We start from the raw sequence: 20,911 nt of genomic DNA on the forward strand, positions 1-20,911 counted from the left end.
ACTGTAAATTACAGTAAGAAGTATATACTGTGTGTGTGTGTGTGTGTGTGTGTTTTTAAGTTACATTAAATAAGTAGTACAAAACGAAAACTAAAGTAGTGAGGTAGTGTTCATGGGTTCTCGCTGATGGTGACAATGAGAAGAGGGCATGTTCTGGGTGATGATAATGTAATATTATTATTATCATACAACCTTTGTGAGCACGTGGAATGATTTGCAAAAGAATGCATTTCTGGGCATACCTGTCACACTCCACAGAGAAATGTTGTGCCCTATATTGCCCACATCAATTGATGATGTCAATTGAAGCCCTATCTGTGGTCAAGGCTGCATCAGTAAGTGTGATCTTCAACTCAACAATATTCAGGCCATGGTTTTACGGATCTTTATATTGTGGTAATAGGTTTTGGCATGGGAATTGTAGATAATACAGGTGGAGTCAGTACTTTAAAGGTGATTTTGATGGATGATCAAAGGGAAAATTGTTTACAGAGAGTCAAGTTAATTGTACTCTAAGAAACAAAATGAGAATTTCATAAGTAGTTTACCACTTTAATAAAAGATATGTGGTAAAGTTATTTCCTAACTATTAAATGAACCAATTTATATGCAGAGGAATGTTGACCTGACCGTTATCCCTGGATATTGACAAGATTGAATCAGCTATCTATTTATGGTACATTTCATCTTATTATACTCTTAACTGAAAATTGTGGTGAGTAAAATCAAACAGGATAGGCCAATAAATAATGTTAATAAATTTTTAGTAGGGTAAGCTAAGTCAAAATTACACTGATCATAATTTGTGATGCACTTCTTCCCATTGACCCCTTCCGTTTGTGCATTGTTGCTTATCATGGAGTCATCATCATAGCTTGTCACACCAGACAGCTAGCGACTCTAGTGCTGTTTGGTTGATGTCGAGCGGTGTCGTGGATCCAAGTTCTGTTTACCTTTGTCAATTTTTGTTGTAGTGTGTCTTCGGATCTCTGGGGGAGCAATGCCTGCAAGTCTGTAAATGATGTTAGTGGGTGTGGGGCGCAGTGTGCCTGTGATTATTCAGCAGGCTCGTTAAGCATGGATTTTCTTTGCATGGACTGATCTGCCCCACACAGGTGCACAGTATTCTGCAGGTGCATAGCAGAGTGCTAGGGCAGTTGATCTAAGTGTGTGAGCATTAGGTCCCCATTTCTTGCCTGCTAATTTTTTCAAGAGAGAATTGCGAGAGCCAACCTTCCCTCTGAGTTTTTGGATGTGGGTGGCAAATGAGAGCGTCCTATCCAATGTCATGCCCAGGTAAATTGGAGTTGGATGGTATACGAGCTCCTTCCCACACCAGAAGATCTTGAGTTTCTGAGCTGCTTCTCGATTCCTCAAGTGGAATGCACACACTTGAATTTTTGATGGATTTGGGTTTGGAGACCATTTTTCATAATACTGCTTCATTGCTTCGAGGAGCATCATGGAGTAACATCATGCTAAAAATATGACTGAAACGGGTAGTTTCTGCATTAATATTTCATGAATGTTAGGTTGCAATACAACATTAGCATTACCAACACTAATGTTGTGGTATGTATGTCTAGTTAAAACTCAGTCTGATGTTTCCAGGCACGTTCTTTAAAATATCTGGACCCAAAACTATATTACCAGTCTTGCAGTAACATCAGTGAAATCCTCAAAAATAACTATAAGTGTAGCTGCCATTTAGTTTCCAAGGGGCACAGCCTTCATCCAACACACATCAAAGTTGCTGCTGAACGCAGCAGATGTGTGTTGCTTGAATTTCCAGCATCTGCAGAATTCCTCGTGAGAGCCTTCATCCATCCATTCAAAGCCATTGCTACAACAGAAACTTCCTTTGTGAGGAATTCATCTTAATAGCAAATGCTGTTGGTACCCATACTCTTAACCCTGGTTGGGTAGTAATGGAATTCTGTGTATTACAAATATCATGTCCTGCCTTTAACCATTAAATCTTGGTACTGCAGTGGTAGAAATCCAAAATGGGCGCAATCTATCTATTATTGTACTGCCAGAAAGATTGTAGTTGCTGAAAAAACAACATTATAAATATGCAAATACAGGATTGTTCCCTGTTTGAAGAATTAGAGATAAAAATATAGAAAAGAAAATTGACTGGTAGTAAGGTGGACTTCAATTCTGAGCAGAGAAAAATAAAATTGAAAATTATTTATCTGAATTCTCCCACATTTATTAACATTAATTGGTACAATTTAATAAGCATTACAGAAATGCGGTTATAAAATGAAAAGACCTGGGAATTATATATTACAGGATAACTAACTTATAGAGGTGGGATATCTCTGATAGGATAAAGGAAAACGTTTGGGTGAAACTAAGAGCAACAGGAGGTAGGGTGCAAGAAGTATATAAGCCAGTTCTGAAAACTTATGATAGTATAGGACATTATATAAATAAAGAAACTAGAGATCCAGCCAACAAGTCTAGTACAAAAATTACTGGGATCTTTAATCGTTTAGATTGGACTCACCAAATCAGCAGTAGGAATGAGGTGGACAAATTCACAGTGACATCTTCCTGCACTAAATCTTTAATAGTTAAAAATCTATCAATCTAACACCCCATTCCAGTAAAACAATCTGGTGAACCTTCTTTGCATTTCCTCTATCACAAGTATGACCTCTCTCTCTCTCTCCCTTGTTCTTTCTCTCTCTCTCTCTTTCCCTCTCTCTGCCATGTTCTCTCTCCCTCCTCTTTCATCCTCATTTTCTCTCTCTCTCCCTCTTTTCCTCTCTTTCTCATTTTCTCTCTCTCTCTCTCTCTCTCTACTTCATTCTCTCTTCCTCTGCCTCACTCACTCTCTCTCTCTGCCTCGATCTTTCTGTCTCACCTCTCTCTGCCTTGGTCTTTCTCTCTCTCTCTCTCTACCTCATTTTCTCTATTCCTCTGTATCGGTGTCTCTCTCTCACTCTCTCTCTGTCTTAGTCTTTCTCTCTGTCTGTCTGTCTCTCTCTCTCTCACCTCCTCAGTCTGTCTCTCTCTCCCTCACTTTCTCTGCTTCATTCTGTCCACTACATCCCAGAGTCCTGAGGTTGCTGAAGTGATAACAGATGCATTGGTCATGATAGTTCAAGAATCACTTGATATTGGCATGGTCCTCCGTCTCTGTCTCTCCCTCTTTCTCTGCGTAGTTCTCTCTCTCTCGCTCGCTCTCTCTCTGCCTTGTTATCTCTGTCACTCTCTCTCCCCCCCTCATTCCTTCTCTCTCTTTCTCTGTCTAGTGCACTCCCTCTCTCTGCATTGGTCTCTCTCTCCCTCTTTGTTCCTCTCCCTCCTCTCTCTCTCTCATCCTCATTCTCTCCCCTCTCTCTGCCTCATTCTTTCTCTCTCTTGCTGTGCCTTGTTCTCTCTTTCTCTCTCTCTTTTTCCCTCTCTGCCATACTCTCCCCCTTGTCTCTCTCTCTGCCTCATTCTCTCTCTCCCTCTGCCTCATTTTCTTTCTCTCCCTCACTCCACCTCATTCTCTCTCTCTCTGCCTCAGTCTCTGTATGTCCCTCTGCATTGTTCCCTCTTTCTCCCCCACCTCTCTGCATCATTCTTTCTCTCTCTTTCTCTGCCTAGTTCTTTCCCTATCTCTGCATCAGTCTCTCTCTCTCCCTCTCTGTTTCTCTGTGCCTCAGTCTCTCTCTCTCTCTCTCTCCCCCCCTTTCTGCCACATTCTCGCTGTGCTTCATTCTCTCTCTTTCTCCTCTCTCTCTGACTCGTTCTCTCTTTTCTTCAGTGTGTGTGTCTCTCTGTCTTTCTATCTATCTGCTTTGTTCTGTCCACCTGGACCAGATGGATGACATCTCAGAGTCTTGAAAGAGGTTGCTGAAAATGGATGCATTGGTCATGAGCTTTCAAGAATCACTTGATTCTGGCATGGTTCCAGAGGACTGGGAAATTGCAAATGCCACTCCATTCTTTAAGAAGGGAAGAAGGTAAAAAATGGAATTTATAGGCCAGTTAGGCTAACCTCAGTGGTTGGGGAAGTGTTGAAGTCCATTATTAAGGACAAGGTTTCAGGGTACTTAGAGACTAATGGTAAAAGATAAAGTCAGCATGGTTTCTATGAAGGGAAGTCTTGCCGGACAAATCTGTTAGAATTCTTTGAGGAAGTAACAAACAGGGTGGACAAAGGAGAGGCAGAGATGTCATTTGCTTGGATTTTCAGAAGGCATATACTGACATGGATAGAGGAATGTCTGACAGACATAAGGCAGCGAGTGGGAGTAAAGGGGGACCTTTTCTGGTTGGCTGCCAGTGACTAGTGATATTTCTCAGGGATCAGTACTGTATTGGGCCGCTACTTTTGACATTGCTTGTCAGTGATTTAGATAGTGGAATTAAAAGCTTTGTGGCAAAGTTTGCGGATGATACAAAGATAGGTGGAGGGGTAGGTAGTCCTGTGGAAGCAATGCGGTTTCAGCTGGACAAACAAATTGGAAGAATGGGCAAAAACATGGCAGATGGAATACAGTGCTGGGAAATGTATGATAATGCATTTTGGTAAAAGGAACAACAGTGCAGACTATTATCTAAATGGGGAGAAAGTTCAAACATCAGAGGTGCAAAGGGCCTCGTGCAAGACTCCCAGAAGGTTAACTCACAGGTTGAGTCTATGGTAAACAAGGCAAATGTAATGTTGTCATTTATTACAAGGGGAATAGAATATAAAAACAAGGAGATAATGCTGAAGCTTTATAAGACACTAGTCAGTTAGAGTGTTGTCAACAGTTTTGGGCTCCTTATCTCAGAAAGGATGTATTGTCATTGGAGAGAGTCCAGAGGAGGTTCACGAGGATGATTCCAGGAATGAAGGGGTTAACATATGAGGAGTGTTTGGCAGCTTTGGGCCTGTACTCACTGGAATTTAGAAGCATGCAGGGACTGTCATTGAAACCTATCTAATGTTGAAATGACTAGATAAGGTGGATGTGGAGAGGAATGTTTCCTCTAGTAGGGGTATCCAGAACTAGAGGGAACAGCCTCAAAATTGAGGGTGGCTTTTTAGAACAGAAGTAAGGAGGAGCTTTATTTAGTCAAAGAGTGGTGAATCTGTGGAATTCTTTGCCGCAGACAGTGGTGGAGGCCGAGTCCGTGGGTATATTCAAAGTGGAAGTTGATAGTTTCTTGATTGGTCGGGGCATCAAGGCATATGGCGAAAGGGCAGGTGTATGGGGTTGAATGGGATCTGGGATCAGCCATGATGAAATGGAGGAATAGACTTGATGGGTTGAATGGCCTAATTCTGCTCCTATGTCTTATGCTCTAATGGACCTTCCTTTCGTAGTGAGACCAGAAACAAGCTGTACACAATGTGCTGTTTCATTGGGGCTCTATAAAATTGAAGTTGTAAAACTCTTCATCAGTCATTTCAAAATGTATTGAAAAGCTGATGTTCCAATTCACATTTCTAGAGAATGTGGTTTAATTACTTCCTGCCAATCAGAGTACATTCCTGTCATTCTCTACTCTCTCTTCTATCTCAAGATCAATTTTTTCATCGGAATGATGTTTCCTTTGACTGGGCATCTAGAAATAGATGCCACATCGTTAGAATAAGGGATTGGCTACGAAGGACTAAGTTGAAAAGAACTTTTTTCACCAAACTGCAATAAAACTTTGGAATTCTCCACTGTGGAGCCTCAGTTATTAAATATATTCAAGAGAAACATTGATAGATTTTTTGATATTAATGGAATTGAAAGAAATGTGGATAGTGCAGTGAAGTTGAAAGATCAAAATAAATTTATTATCAAAGTACATATATGTCACCAATCACAACCCTGAGATTTGTCTTCTTGTGGGCATAATCCAAGAACCTCAATAGAATCAATGAAGGACTGCCCCCAAAGGATGGATAAACAACCAAATGTGCAAAAGATAACATACTGTGCAAATACAAAAAAAAGTAATAATAAATAAATAAGCAATAAATATCGAGAAGATGAGATGAAGAGGAGGTGGTGCTAAGGTAAAAGATCAGCATGATCTTATTGAATGGAGCAAACTCACATAAGGGGACCGATGACCAGCTCCTTTTTCTATTAGTTATGCCGTTACATTGAGAATCATTTCTCATAGAAGGACAGCACAGCTCACAGACCTTGAAAGGGTATAATCTTTCATGGGATTTAAGTTTAATGATGATTGATGCTCATCATCACTGCACATGCCTGACCTCCATTTTGAATATGTGCAGTGTACGAGCACAGGGAATAGAACCAAACAGGCGTAAGCCAAATGGTCATTTTAGTCTCCTCTGACATTCGGGCAGATCATGATTGATCTTGAGCCCCAAGTTCGCTTTCCTTCTGAATCATAATATCTCCTGATGTTCATAGAACATAGATCATAGTAGAGTTCAGTACAGGAATAGGCTCGTTGGCTCACATCGTCACACTAACACTAAATTAAATCTCAAAAATAGACTTGAATATAACACAAACATCCAAACACAAGAAAATTGTAGACATTTAGAAATACTAAAGCAATTTCTCTGTATTTATTATTGATTCTCCTGTTCCATTATTCAAGAAGAAAGCCAGAGATAATCCTGGAAACTATAGACTCAAGAGTCTCACACAAATGGCAGGGAAGTGACTGAAGAGAATTCTTATGGATAGGGTTTATGAACATTTGGAAAGCCATGCCCTAATTAGGGAGAGCCAGCATGGCTTTCTGCGGGGCAGGTTGTGTCTTAGTAACTTGATTGAGATTTTTGATGCGGTGACGAGGGTGAGTGATAAAGGTAGAGCTGTGCATAATGTTTACATAGATCTTAGTAAGGTGTTTGACAAGGTAACTCATGAGAGTCTCATCCAGAAGATTAAGATGCATTGGATCCATGCTGAATTGGCTGTTTGGATTCAGAAATGGCTTGCCCATAAAAGACAGAGGGTAGTGGTCGAAGGTACTTATTCCAGCTGGAGGCTCATGATTAGTGGTGTTCTGCAGGAATCTGTAATGGGACCTCTGCTGTTTGTGATATATATATATAAATGAACTGGATGAAAATGTAGATGGTTGGGTTAGTAAATTTGCAGATGATATGAAGATTGGTGGTGCTGTGAGTTGAGAAGAAGACTGATAAAGGATACAATAGGATATACTGTTGCACATACAATCAGAAAAATGGCAGATGGAGGTCAACCCAGCCAAATGTGAAGCGTTGCACCTTGGTGGGTCAAATGAAAAAAATCAGTACACTGGTTATGGGCAAGATCCTTAACAGTGTTGATGAGTCAAGAGATCTTGGGGTCCAAGTTCATAGCTCCTGAAAGTGGCCGCAGAGATTGATAGGGTAGTTAAGAAGGCATATGGCATGTCCTAACCTCTGCTTGAAATATGCCCAATGACTTGACCTCCACAGCCATCTGTGGCAATGAATTCCACAGACTCACCATCCTCTGACTAAAGAAACATAGGAAAACTACAGCACAATACAGGCCCTTCAGCCCACAATGCTGTGCCGAACATGTACTTTACTTAGAAATTACCTAAGGTTACCCATAGCCCTCTATTTTTCTAAGCTCCATGTACCTAGCCATGAGTCTCTTAAAAGACCCAAACGTATCCGCCTCCACCGCTGTCGCCGGCAGCCCATTCCACGCACTCACCACTCTCCTCGTAAAAAACTTACCCCTAACATCTCCTCTGTACCTGCTTCCAAGCACCTTAAAACTGTGCCTTCTCATGCTATCCATTTCAGCCCTGGGAAAAAGCCTCTGACTATCCACATGATCAATGCCTCTCATCATCTTATATACCTCTGTCAGGTCACCTCTCATGCTCCGCCACTCCAAAGAGAAAATGCCAAGTTCTCTCAACCTATTCTCATAAGGCATGCTCCCCAATCCAGGCAACATCCTTGTAAATCTCCTCTGCACCCTTTCTATGGCTTCCATATCCTTCCTGTAGTGAGGTGACCAGCACTGAGCACGGTACTCCAAGTGGGACCTGACCAGGGTCCTATATAGCTGTAACATTACCTCTTGGCTTCTAAACTCAATCCCACGGTTGATGAAGGCCAATGCACCATATCCCTTCTTAACCACAGCAGCTTTGAGTCCTGTGGACTCGGACCCCAAGATCCCTCTGATCCTCCACACTGCCAAGAGTCTTACCATTAATACTATACTGTATTCTGCCAACATATTTGACCTACCAATATGAACCACCTCAGACTTATCTGAGTTGAACTCCATCTGCCACTTCTCAGCCCAGTTTTGCATCCTATTGATGTCCCACTGTAACCTCTGACAGCCCTCCACACCATCCACAACACCTCCAACCTTTGTGTCATCAGCGAACTTACTAACCCATCCCTCCACTTCTTCATCCAGGTCATTTATAAAAATCACGATGAGAAGGAGTTCTAGAACAGATCCCTGAGGCACACCAGCGGTCTCCAACCTCCATGCAGAATTTGACCCATCTACAACCACTCTTTGCCTTCTGTGGGCAAGCCAGTTCTGGATCCACAAAGCAAGATCCCCTTGGATTCTATGCCTCCTTACTTTCTCAATAAGCCTTGCATGGATACCTTGTCAAATGCCTTGCTGAAATCCATATACACTGCATGTACTGCTCTACCTTCATCAATGTGTTTAGTCACACCCTCAAAATATTCAATCAGGCTCGTAAGGTACGACCTGTCTTTGACTAGGCCACACTGACTATTCCTAATCATATTATGCCTCTCCAAATGTTCATAAATCCTGCCTCTCAGGATCTTTTCCATCAACTTACCAACCACCGAAGTAAGACTCACTGATCTATAATTTCCTGGGTTATCTCTGCTCCCTTTCTTGAACAATAGAACAACATCTACAACCCTCCAATCCTCCAGAACCTCTCCCATCCCCATTGATGATGCAAATGATGAAATTCTTCCTCATCCCTGTTCTAAAGGGATATCCCTCTTTTCTGAGGCTGTGCCCTCTTGTCCTAGACTTTCACACAAGAAGAAACATCATCCCCACATCTACTCTATCTAGGCATTTCAATATTTTATAGTTTTCAATGAGATTTCTCACCCCCCCCCATTCTTCTAAGCTCCTGCAAGTACTGGCCCCCAGCCATCAAATGCTCCTCAGACATTAACCCTTTCATCATCCAGAATCATTCTTGTGAACCTCTTCTGGACCCTCTCCAATGGCAGCACATCTTTTCTGAGATATGGAGCCCAAAACAGCTAACAATACTCCAAATGCGGTCTGACCAATACCTTATAAAGCCTCAGCGTTACACCCTTATTTTTATATTCTAGCCCTTTCAGAATTAATGCTTTGCCTTCCTTACCACTTGCTTAATCTTCAAGGGATCCTGCATGGGACTCCCAAGTCCCTTTGCGTCCCTGATTTCTGAATTTTCAACCCATTGAGAAAATAGTCTAATCTTTATTCCTTCTACTAAAGTGCATGACCATTCACTTCCATACACTATATTCCATCTGCCTCTTTGCTCATTCTTCTAATCTATCCAGGTCCTTCTGCAGACTCCTTGCTTCCTCAACACTACCTGCCCTTCCACCAATTTTTGTATCATCCGCAAACCTGGCTAAAAAAATATTAATTCCATCATCCAAATCATTGACATATAGCATGAAAACAACCAATCACAACACTGACCACCTTGGAACACCAATAGTCACTGGCAGCCAAACAGAAAAGGCCCCCTTTGTTCCCACTCTTTGCCTCCTGCCAGTCAGTCAATCTTCTATCAAAATTGTTGCTTCACTAAGCTTATGGAAGGGTATACTAAAGAGATTACTGAGCAAATTAAATGCATACAGTGTGATTTGCACAATTGAAATTCAGAAACTGTACTTCGCTAATTGCATTGTAAAATACTGAATCCATGTTAACACATATAATTGAATTGTAAACACTTGTATTAATAGGCATTAAATTGTGGTCATCCAATATATGATATTTTACTCGAGATCAAATGTCTCCTGACCCACAAAACCTACAGGATGCATTTCCAGCATTCTCATTATTCTTCAGAAAGTTCAAAAATGACCACAGCTGGCTAGCTGCATTTAATGTAGCCTGCCTTTCATCTCTTCAAATATATTTTACTGCTTCTTATATTCTTCCTCCTCTACTTCCTGAGTAAATCCTTCTTCATTTTTCACCAATAGAGTGATTTATAAGTAAGCCATTTCTTACGCCTATGCTTTGTACCCTCTTCTTATTAATGACAACAGAGATCTGGAATAACTATTTAGTTTGCACAATACTACAAATCTTCATTGACTACATCATTAGGGGTTTTAAACGTAAAATCATGGTTATGATCTTCCACCAGGCTTTATTGATATTACCCAACAGCAGCCAAGCTAACACAAATGATTAAGGAATTTCAAAAGTAGATTATGTGGAATGCAAATCAAGTTTCTACAAGCTTTTGCACTTTATCAAAACCAAGAGGTAAGTATTCAGTTCAAACTAATCAGTGTTGTTAGATATAAGTCTTCAATAATTATGTTCATTTGAGGATGTGTAGAAACTCTTTAAGCAAGAGTTATTTGTTTTAGGTGTAGAGTGTAAGGGGATTTTTTCCAAATCCTCTTAGGTACTGAGCTGCTATTATACAGTAATCAACTGGTAGTCATTACTGCATAATGGTCAGCAGCTCAGTACCTTAGATTGGTATATTTTTTCCATTTACACTTTTAGTAGTATATTTTTCCACTAGCATTTGATAAAGACAAATATTTTCATTGCAGTATGAGATTGTTGAGAAATTGTAAATGAAAGTATTATGAGAAGATTAGATTCAAATCAATCAAACTTGCTTGTGTTATCCGGAAGAACAGAGATATCTTATTGTCAAGAATGCTTGCACATCTTTGAATGTAGTTTTTTCCTGACCTGCCTGATACTATACTAGGTATTTGTCTATTAGAATAAAGCATGAAACAATTTACGGATATTTTACTGTAATAATGATCAACATGATTAATTGTAATATTTCAACAAAATATGAAAGAAGAAAAGTATATTCAACTAATTAAGCCAGTTCCTTCTTTGCAAGGTGTTTGATTTGGCTACTCAATCCTTTATTTAACCTCTCGAAGAAAGCTTCTGAAAATTTCTTGAGATTAGTTGAGTTTGCCTGAGTAAACATGTAAGGACTTAAACATCATTATGTTCTTTCAGTACAAATGGTTTACAATTTTAAGGATAGAATTTACAAGAATGGGAGGAGGATCTGGAAAGGCTATCTTCCATTGAAATACCCGGTTGTTAAATAGAACGATTGCATTTATAATCATGATTCTTAATAACAGGCAATCACATTGATTGTGAAGGTAAAAATGGACAAATATAATATGATTTAACCTTTGAGAAAATAATATAATGGTAGATATGACCCATTCTGCAACCACAAGCAAGGACTGGGTCTGGATTTTTGCATGTTCAACGAACTTAATGTGATTAAGAATTTTTGACCCTAATTAGTGCTTAGTTCTGAAGCATTTTGTAATAACTTTACCGCAAAGTTAAGCTATATATCATATGAACTCATTCCTACAAAGTTAAAAAAAAATCAGATTTTTAAATCCTTGTTGCTTTTTAATTCCAATTTTAAATCATTCTGTTTTACAACATCTAAAACTAGAAATGAGAAGAAAGATTTTTCTAGATATATAAGCATATTTACTAAGTTTGTACAGGAGATCAGAAGTCAAAACAGCCATGTACTAATGAACTCTGCTGAAAAGTAGCTAGGTAAACATGAATAGAAGGTGCTAATAATTTATTTATCTAGCACTGAAAAAATAGATCAAATTCTTCTTAAACAATTGAATTTTGCTAATGTTCACATTGACATTATTATGATCAAGTTCATTATTTACTAATATTTACTAATTTTACACTCCAGTATCAACAAAAAAAACAATTTTTTGTTGAAATTCCCAATATTTTGTGTAAGTTAAGGTTAATGGGAATTCGAGATTCACATTTGTTTTTCAGAAATGGCATTAAAAAAGCAATTATTTTATCCAGGAATATTTTGACATATTGCATTGATGATACTGATCAGATATTGCTTCTCCGTTATTGTACATTACGTGGCAAACTGACTTATAACATTTCTTGGGGAAACACGCGTAATCCTGCTTTTAGGGACTGAACTACCACACACATTGTGAACTTTGGTTGAGGTGCAATGACCTATCCCTCCCTGCCTGGCCTCAGGGCAATAAGCATTATGACTTAGGCCAACTCTTAAACATGCAGGCTGTGTAAGCCTCAAAGCTGGAATTGTGGTATCATATTGCAGAAAATAGCTCCAAAATTAGAGAGGCCAAAGTTTTGATCTCTCCCATGTTTGGAGGGTGAACAATGGCATCTTCTGTTGCGGCATGACATCAAAGCTCTGCTGAGTAGCCGCCAGAAGTATTAGTTTGTGGCAGATTACTGTGGAAATTCACAGATGTTGTTCTCCTATGAGACACTGAGTTTATGATTCAAGTACACAGTAGCCTGAAGTATTGGATACTCTATGAAAAGCGAGTGCAAGACTGTAGTTATAGTCCCAGACCGGGATCTATGAAGTACAATGCAAGGCCAGCAGAATTGCTTTGTATTACTACCTGGACATCACAGCAGGTCACAGTAAGGTCAGCTGCAAAAGAGTCCTATGTTTACATGCTTGGACACGTGCTTATTTCTGTTGACAATACAACTTGTTTTTGACTTTAGGAAGTGATGGATTCTTTCATAATGCTGACTATTTTGGAAATAAATTCGCCACGCACTGCCTGGAAAATATTCAGTTGCAACAGTAAACCAACACGGAATTATACACCAACCAATTCAATCTGAAACTATTTTGAAATGACCATCTAGTTAACATTACAGTGGATCCTGGTGAATTGGGCAATCGGTTAATTGGGGCAGCCTGTTATTTGGGACAACTAATCGAGAAAATTGCTGGGATTCCCTTCGTTTATTTGGGACATTATGCCACATAATTAGGGTAGGAGACTGTTGCCAAATCGCCTAATGGCCACAGAAGGGTGCTCAGACTAACTAGTGTCAGTCACGCCATTACAGTTTTTAAATAGCATCATTTACATATGTTTATGTTCAAAAAGCTGTGATTTTTGTTGCTGATAGTTGGTGAGAAGCAATAAGACAATTCTGAACCATTTTTATACCTTTGTACCTGTTTCTATGAAACTTTGGCTAATTGGGGTAGCTGCTTAATTGGTCCAAAATGTACTGGTCCCAATGTGTCCCACTTAACTAGAATCTATTGCATTTCATTTCAGATATCAGATTATGACATTGTTAATGTTTTTTTTATGTTGCATACCCACAATTAGTAGCAGAGCTATTTAAAGGCTAGTTGAACTGGAACCCCGAACAGACGCAAGACTCTTCATCTGATTTAGTACAAGATCTATTTCATACTGGAACATGGATTATAGGTACAATCAAATCACAAACAGCTGTAACATGTGGCATATGCTGATCTCTAACAGGTGTCCCGGTTGTAAAAGTTTTGGAAATAAAAGCAGTATAATTTAAAATAAAATTCACAAGTTTCAAATGTAAAAAATATCCAGCAAAATTTAAATCAACGAATACTGTAACAAAAGCTTATTTACCATTAGTTTCAAACATAGTTTTAATTCCAGACTGCTTTGGTGATATGTTCTACACCCTCAAACAATTAATTTCCAAATGTTCCCACTTTCCCTTTGGATTACAGGGTCACCCAAGGTCGTATTGAATGTCTGAATTGATTGATAGTCAATCACTTCTGATTTTGAACTAGCTACATTGAAGTCATAGCAGAAAGTGATTCTGGCAAGAAATCAGAATACTTCTTGAGTTATAAATACAAATTTAAGTAATTTTGAATGTAAAATAATATCTTGCCCACAAATGATGTAAAATCAGTAGTCATTGATTTTCACAGTCTTGCAAAATTTTGTTTATGGTTGAGATCCTGAAATATTATTAGAAAAAAGAACTTTCGCCACCTTGATTATGTCAAATATTAAACATAAGTTGTTTTAGAATTCAATTCTTCCATTTATGCTCCTCAGTATAACTGTTGCATAAAAATCAGGCTATATCATTTCAGTGCAAAACCTTGTTCTAGGGAGCACCATTTCCAGTTTGGAGAATGGAGGAACAGATGATGGACAACCCAGAAATTATGGCAGATACTACAAACTGTAGATTATTACTACCCTGAAATGAATCAGTAGAAGAAAATAACTGGCAGGGTATTTCAAATAAACGAGACAGCATAATATGCGAAGACTATCCCTGGCCTATTACTGAGATTGAGGTTGTGCTTGCCAGGGACTTGTGGGATTCTTAGTCCTTGTGCAGGATTGCCTAAAGGTTAACTGGCAGGTTGAGTCAGTGGTAAGGAAGGCAATACAATGTTAACCTTCATTTTGTAAGGATTAGAATATAAGATCAAGGATGTAATGCTAAGGCTTTATAAGGCATTGGCCAGACCACTCAGAGTATTGTGAGCAGCTTTGGACTCCTTATCTGAGAAAAGATGTGTTGGCATTGGAGAGGGTCCAGGGGAGGTTCACGGGAATGGTTCTGGGAATTCTGGGTTACTATTTGAAAACATTTGATGGCTCTGGGCCTCTTCTCACTGGAATTTAGAAGAATGATTTGGGGGGGGTGGATTCTCTTTGAATTGTATTGAATATTGAAAAGTCAGCTCCATCCTGGGTACTCACCTACAAAGTATCAAGGACATCGTCAAGGAGTGGTGTCTCAGAAAGGCAGCATCCATTATTAAGGACCTCCAGCACCCAGGGCATGCCCTTTTCTCACTTTTACTATCAGGTAGGAGGTTTAGAAACCTGAAGGCACACACTCAGTGATTCAGGAACAGCTTCTTCCCCTCTGCCATCTGATTACTAAGTGCACATTGAACCCTTGGACACCATCTCATTTTTTTAATATATAGTATTCCTGTTTTTTTGCATGATTTTTAATCTATTCAATATACATATACTGTATAAAGTATACTGAATAAGATTTATATTTTTTTCTTCTTCTATACTATGTATTGCATTGAACTGCTGCTGCTAAGTTAACAAAATTCATGTCACATGCCAGTGATAATAAACCTGATTCTGAATTCTGAATTCTGAATAGAGTGGATGTGGGGAGGATGTTTCCTGTAATGGGTGGGTCTAGGACCAGAGGGCACAGCCTCAGATGAAACTTCTTTATGCCATTGACCAATACCATTAAGCAAGGGGTCCATGGACACCAGGTTGGGAATCTCTGGTCTAGAAGAACGTCCATTTAGAACAGAGATGGGGAGGAATTTCTTTAGCCAGAGGATAGTGAACCAATGGAATTCATTGCCACAAGCGTCTGTGAAGGCCAAGTCATTGAATATACTTAAAATGGAGATTGATCGGTTCTTGATTAGTCAGGGCACCAAAGTTTACAGGGAGAAGGCAGGAAAATGGGGTTGAGAGGGATAATAGGTCATCCTTGATGGAATGGTGGAGCAGACTCGATGGGCCGAATAGCCTAATTCTGCTTCTATGTCTTATGGTCGTATAGAACTGGGATTGAGCCTTTCCCTTCTATCTTCCAATATTTTATGATTTTCGAGACCATATTATAATAGCTTTGAACGAAGTGATGCATTATGCTTGCCCATAACTTAATTACATTGTTCTCTTTTCTTATTTAGCACCTATGATAGTCCATCTTCTGTTGGCGGATGAGCAGAATCTCTGGAATTATAACAAAACTTTTGATCACATGAATAGAAAGGAAAATTTGGAGCAACTTGCTTCAATGCTGTACATCTCTTAGCAACTAAAAGGCATGCAAAACTGGGGACGCAGAGAAATGGAAGTACTTATTGTAGAGAATGTAAACTGATTTTATTTTTCAAAGAATCTCTTACCTGGACTGCTCAGAGGTCATTGGATATCTACAGCAGTAGTATACATTTGTTTCTAGTTGGCAAAGTGAATCACATCTGATGCCACTTAAATGAACATGGAAATTTTGAACTTCTGAAAAGTACTTTTTTTCCTCTGATGTTACACTCCTTCTCTGGTGGCTCATCAGCTTGCGGCATGTTCCCAGTTGGGAAATCTGTGGATGAACTTGGGCAAGGTTAGACTCCATTCAACTCATTGAACAGGAACAATTGTGAGAAAGAGGGAAGCCAACGAGTATATTTGATTTTTTAATTAACTTAAATATTATGAAGTATTTATAAGTGAATGTCAGATACATTCACTAACAATTCAAGCTCTTTGACAGTTTTCACGTCCTGGATATTTGATTTAACCAGAATGCCCAAAGCATTGCTCAGGCACAGAATTTCCCAATTACAGTTGTAAATGTGCTGTGCTCTGCTGAATAGGAGTACACTCCAGGAACTTCCTTCACTTGAGCCTGGTAAGGAGCAATGAGTTTGGGCAGGTTGGCCTAAAACATTCCATGGGTTGCATGCTATGCACCACTGTTTCAGAATGTATCTCAAGGAGAGTCTTCAATGAGTTTCTTTCAACTTACATTCTGCAATAGAAAGAATATTAAAGCCTCCACCAAATAGAATGCTGAAGAACAGCAAAAATACTTTGTGAAAAACTTTGATAAGTGCATGAAGATAAAAGGAATAGAGGAACATAGTATCAGGGCAATAGTGAGAGCTGAGCTGATAGAAGATTTAAGGGGATCTAAGGAATGTTGAGTCCATCTGGCTAGAAATTAGAAATAGTAAAGAGAAAAAAAACACTGGTGGGAGTTGTTTAGAGGCCACTGAATAATAACATTACAGTGACACGGGCAATAAGCCATGAGATATCAGAAGCATTTAAGAATGGAATAACAATTGTCATGGGGGACTTTAATATGTACATAAATTGAGCAAATTAGGTTTGACAAGGCAGTCTTGAGGAGGACTTCATGGAATGCATCAGTGTTAGCTTTCTTGAACAACATCTTAGTAAACTTGGAAGGGAAATACTATCTAAGATCTAGTCCTGTGCAAGAAGATGGGGTGAACTTGACATTTTTTAGTTGGAGATCCTCTTGGAAAAAGTAATCTTTTTAAGGCATCCGTTAGTCTTGCAAGACCATGGATCTGCACCTGGAAAGCCTTCACTCTCCAGGGCGCAGGCCTGGCCAGGGTTGTATGGAAGACCAGCAGTTGCCCATGCTGCAAGTCTCCTCTCTCCATGACACCAATGTTGTCCAAGGGAAGGGCATTAGGACCCATAGGGCTTGGCACTGGTGTCGTCGCAGAGCAATGTGTGATTAAGTGCCTTGCTCAAGGACACAACACGTTGCCTTGGCTGGGGCTCGAACTTACAACCTTCAGGTCGCTAGTCCAATGCCTTAACCACTTGGCCACATGCCCAAGTAATCACAGTATGATTAAATTTCTCAAACAAATTAATGGTACAACAGTTCAGTAAAAACCATGTATTATGCCTAAACCAGAGAGACTACAATGGGATGAGATAGGAGCCAGCTAGCATAGGCGGGGAACACAGCTCTAAAATTGAGAAACAATGTAAGAATTGCAAATAGATTTTTCACAGTCTTCAAAAAAATTATATTGCATTTAAAAGCAAGGGCAGTAAGGGTAGGGAGAGCCAGACTTGGATAACTAGGGAAATAAAGGAAGGCATCAAACTAAAAGTTCATACATACAAAGTTACGAAAGAGTAGTGGGATGTTGGGAGATTGGGAAAACCCTAAAAAGCAACAAAGAACCACTAAGCAAGCAACAAGGAAAGGGAAGTTCAATTATGAGAGTAAACTAGCACAATATATTAAAACAGATAGTAAAGGATTTCATAATTATATATAGCAGAAAAGGGTGGCTAAAATGAACCTAGATCCCTTAGAAAATAAGTAAGTGGAATTAACATTAGGTAATGTGGAAATGGCCAATGCCTTTGTGTCTTGATACAATCGCTGTCAATGAAGAGGCAGTGATGAGCAAATGAGTGGACCTAAAGGTAGACAAGTCCCCTGGTTCTGATGGGATGCACCCCAGGGTACTAAAAGAAATAGCAGAAGTTATCATCGATATATTTTTCGTAATTTACCAAAATTCTCTGGATTGTGGGCAGGTCCTGGTGGACTGGAAGACAGCAAATGTCACGTCACTATTTTAACAAAGTTATAGGCAAAAGGCAGGTAACTATAGGCCAGTTATCTTAACAATGCTTGAAGCTATCATTAGGAAAAAATATCAAAGCATATGCAGAGAAGTGTTTCCATCAAGCAGACACAGCATAGATTCATGAAATGCAAGTCCTGTTTGATAAACCTGCTGGAGTTCTTTGAGGGTATAGTGAGTGCAGTGGATAGAGGAGAACAGGCAGGTGTTGTGTACTTGGGTTTCCAGAAGGTATTTTATAAGGTGCTGCATAAAAGACCTATCCATAAGATAAGGATGCATTTGCAGAAGGCATTTGATAAGTAGTGCTCTTTAATGTGAGGGATGTACAAGTACACTTAAAAAAAGAAATTTGGAGAGCAGGAAGAGCTCATGAGGTAAGGTAAGGGTAAAGGAGAATCCTGAACAATTCCAAAGTATGTTAAGAGCAAAAGGGTAGTAAGGGAGAGACAAGGTCAGTGTGCTCATTCATGTATGGAACTATGGAAAATGGCTGAGGTCACACCTGAATACCTCTCATATTTGTTCGCCATGGAAAAGGACATGGAAGCTCATGAGTTCAAGGAAAAGAACAGCGATTTCCTGAAACATAACAGCATTATGAAAGGGGTACAATCTTGAGTGCATAGAGATGAATACGTGTTTGGGCCCTGATCAGGTGTACCCTAGGACATTGTGGGAGGCAAGGGGAGAGCTTACTGGGCCGCTGGCAAGATTTTGGTAACTTTGTTAGCCACAGGTAAGGTAGCAGAAGACTGGAGGATGGATACTATTGGGTCTTTATTTAAGAAGGGCTTCAACGACAAACCAGTGAACTGCATGCCAGTCAGCCTAATATCAGTGGTGGGGAAGCCAAGACAAGGACTGATTAGGGATAGTCGGCATGGTTTTGTTCATGGAAGATCATGTCTGACAAATTTGAGTTTTTTAAGGAATTGGTCAAGAGGATTGTCGAAGGCAGAATGGTGAACATTGACTGCATGGACTTCAGTAAGACCTTTGACAAGGTGTTGCATGGGAGGCTGGTCCAGAAGTTTAGAATATATGAGATCCAGGCTGTGAGAGCAAACTGTTAGTCATCTACATTGATGAGTTGGATGAAAATGTAGGAAGCACGATTACACTATAATTGCTGGTAAAATGAACAGTGAAGAAGATTGTCTATGGTTACAGTAGGATGCAAATCAACACAGAAAATGGGCAAATGAAAATCAACCCAAAGAAGTGTGAAATGATGCATTTTAAGAAGTTAGAACCAGGCTAGGGCATACACGGTGAATGACAGGGCCCGGTGGAGTGTTATTTAACAACAAGGTCTTGAGATACAAGTACACAGTTTCATGAAAGAGTCAATACAGGCAGTCAGAATGGTGAAGAAGGTGTATGCTTATCTTCATTGGCTGAGTGATAAGTATAGGTATTGGGATTTCATATTACAGTTGTACAAATCATTGGGTTAGGCTGCATTTAGAATATTGCATGCTGTTTTGGATGACATGCTAAAGAGATGTGATAAAGCCAGAGGGGGTACGGAGAAGATTCACAAGGATGTTGTTACAAATGGAGAGCTTGAGCTATGAGGAGGGACTGGAGAAGTTGCAACAGTTTTTTCCTGGAGCGAAGGAGACTGTGGGGCAATATTGTAGAGGCTTATGAGGGACATAAGTTGGGTAGATAGTGGCAGTCTTCTTCTCAAGGCATGGGAGTTTAAAGCTAGAGAGCAAAGGTTTAAGGTGAGAGTGGAAAGATATGAAAGTTTTTTGCAGAGGGAGGTGGATATATGGAATGAGCTGCCAGAGGAGATGAGAGTGGTAGGAAGAATTACAATGTTTAACTGACATTTGGACAGATAAATGGACAGGGGCATAGGCCAGATGCACACAAATTGGATTTGCGTGAATAGGTATTTTGGTCAGCATGGGTAAGTTATGCTGAGGGGCCTATTTCTATGTGTACAGAATTATGAATTTTTGAATCTGCTATTCATAAATAATCCCAAGCATTCTCTTCGACTCCCAATATCTAATGTTATGTTGTGTGTAGATCATAATTCCCTTTAATAAATAATATAGGATTTAATTTTTATCACCTATTTTTACAATGTTTCAGAGTTTACTTTATTCTCATTTATACAGTATAACCTTATCTTTATTTCATGTTTTATAAAATATTTAATGCATTAGCTAAAAATTATACATATTCTAGTTTGCATTTGATGGTAATTCTCACTTTGACCCGTCACACAATCTGTTAGTTTACTTTGCTATTGCTGGAAAGAGAGATTATCTAAACCGGGGGTTCCCAAACTTTTTTTATGCCATGGACACCTACCATTAATCAAAGGATCCAGACCCCAAGTTGGGACCCCCGATCCAAATTGATGTCCAATAGCAAACAACATCTGAGAAGGGAAAATACACCACCGATTTTGGGCCACTTTCTTCAAGATCAGTAGGAGAACTTGTTACACATCCAATGTCCTTTGTTTCAGCTCAGGCACTGCTGAGATGCTCATTAACATTCTGAGAGAAAGTTTTTTTGATGAAAGGAATCTATTTCAAGGGATCAAACATGAAGATCTACGAAAGGTCAATGGGAATCTTGGAGCTACAATTATAGTCATGGAGTTTGCAGAAGGAATGGTTAGTTGCAAGGGCAGAGTGGTGAATGGGTTTTATTTTGGAAGGAAGGAATAATGAAGATCTATTTCAAGGAC

General features: G+C 39.5%; 1 protein-coding gene across 10 annotated transcripts in view; it reads left to right on the forward strand.

The window, feature by feature from the left end:
* The window catches only part of myo3b (myosin IIIB), a 484,195-nt gene that overhangs the window by 450,286 nt on the left and 12,998 nt on the right, over positions 1 to 20,911 (forward strand). Inside the window, exon 37 of one of the 10 annotated variants that reach the window (XR_011886449.1) lies at positions 15,739 to 16,172. The exons of the other annotated variants lie outside the window; for them this stretch is intronic. The gene's annotated coding sequence lies outside the window, so the exon portion shown is untranslated. The remainder of the gene's footprint in view (positions 1 to 15,738; positions 16,173 to 20,911) is intronic. 10 annotated transcript variants of the gene reach the window in all.

The sequence above is a fragment of the Mobula birostris genome, chromosome 6 (assembly GCF_030028105.1).
Source record: "Mobula birostris isolate sMobBir1 chromosome 6, sMobBir1.hap1, whole genome shotgun sequence".
Lineage (NCBI taxonomy): Eukaryota > Metazoa > Chordata > Chondrichthyes > Myliobatiformes > Myliobatidae > Mobula > Mobula birostris.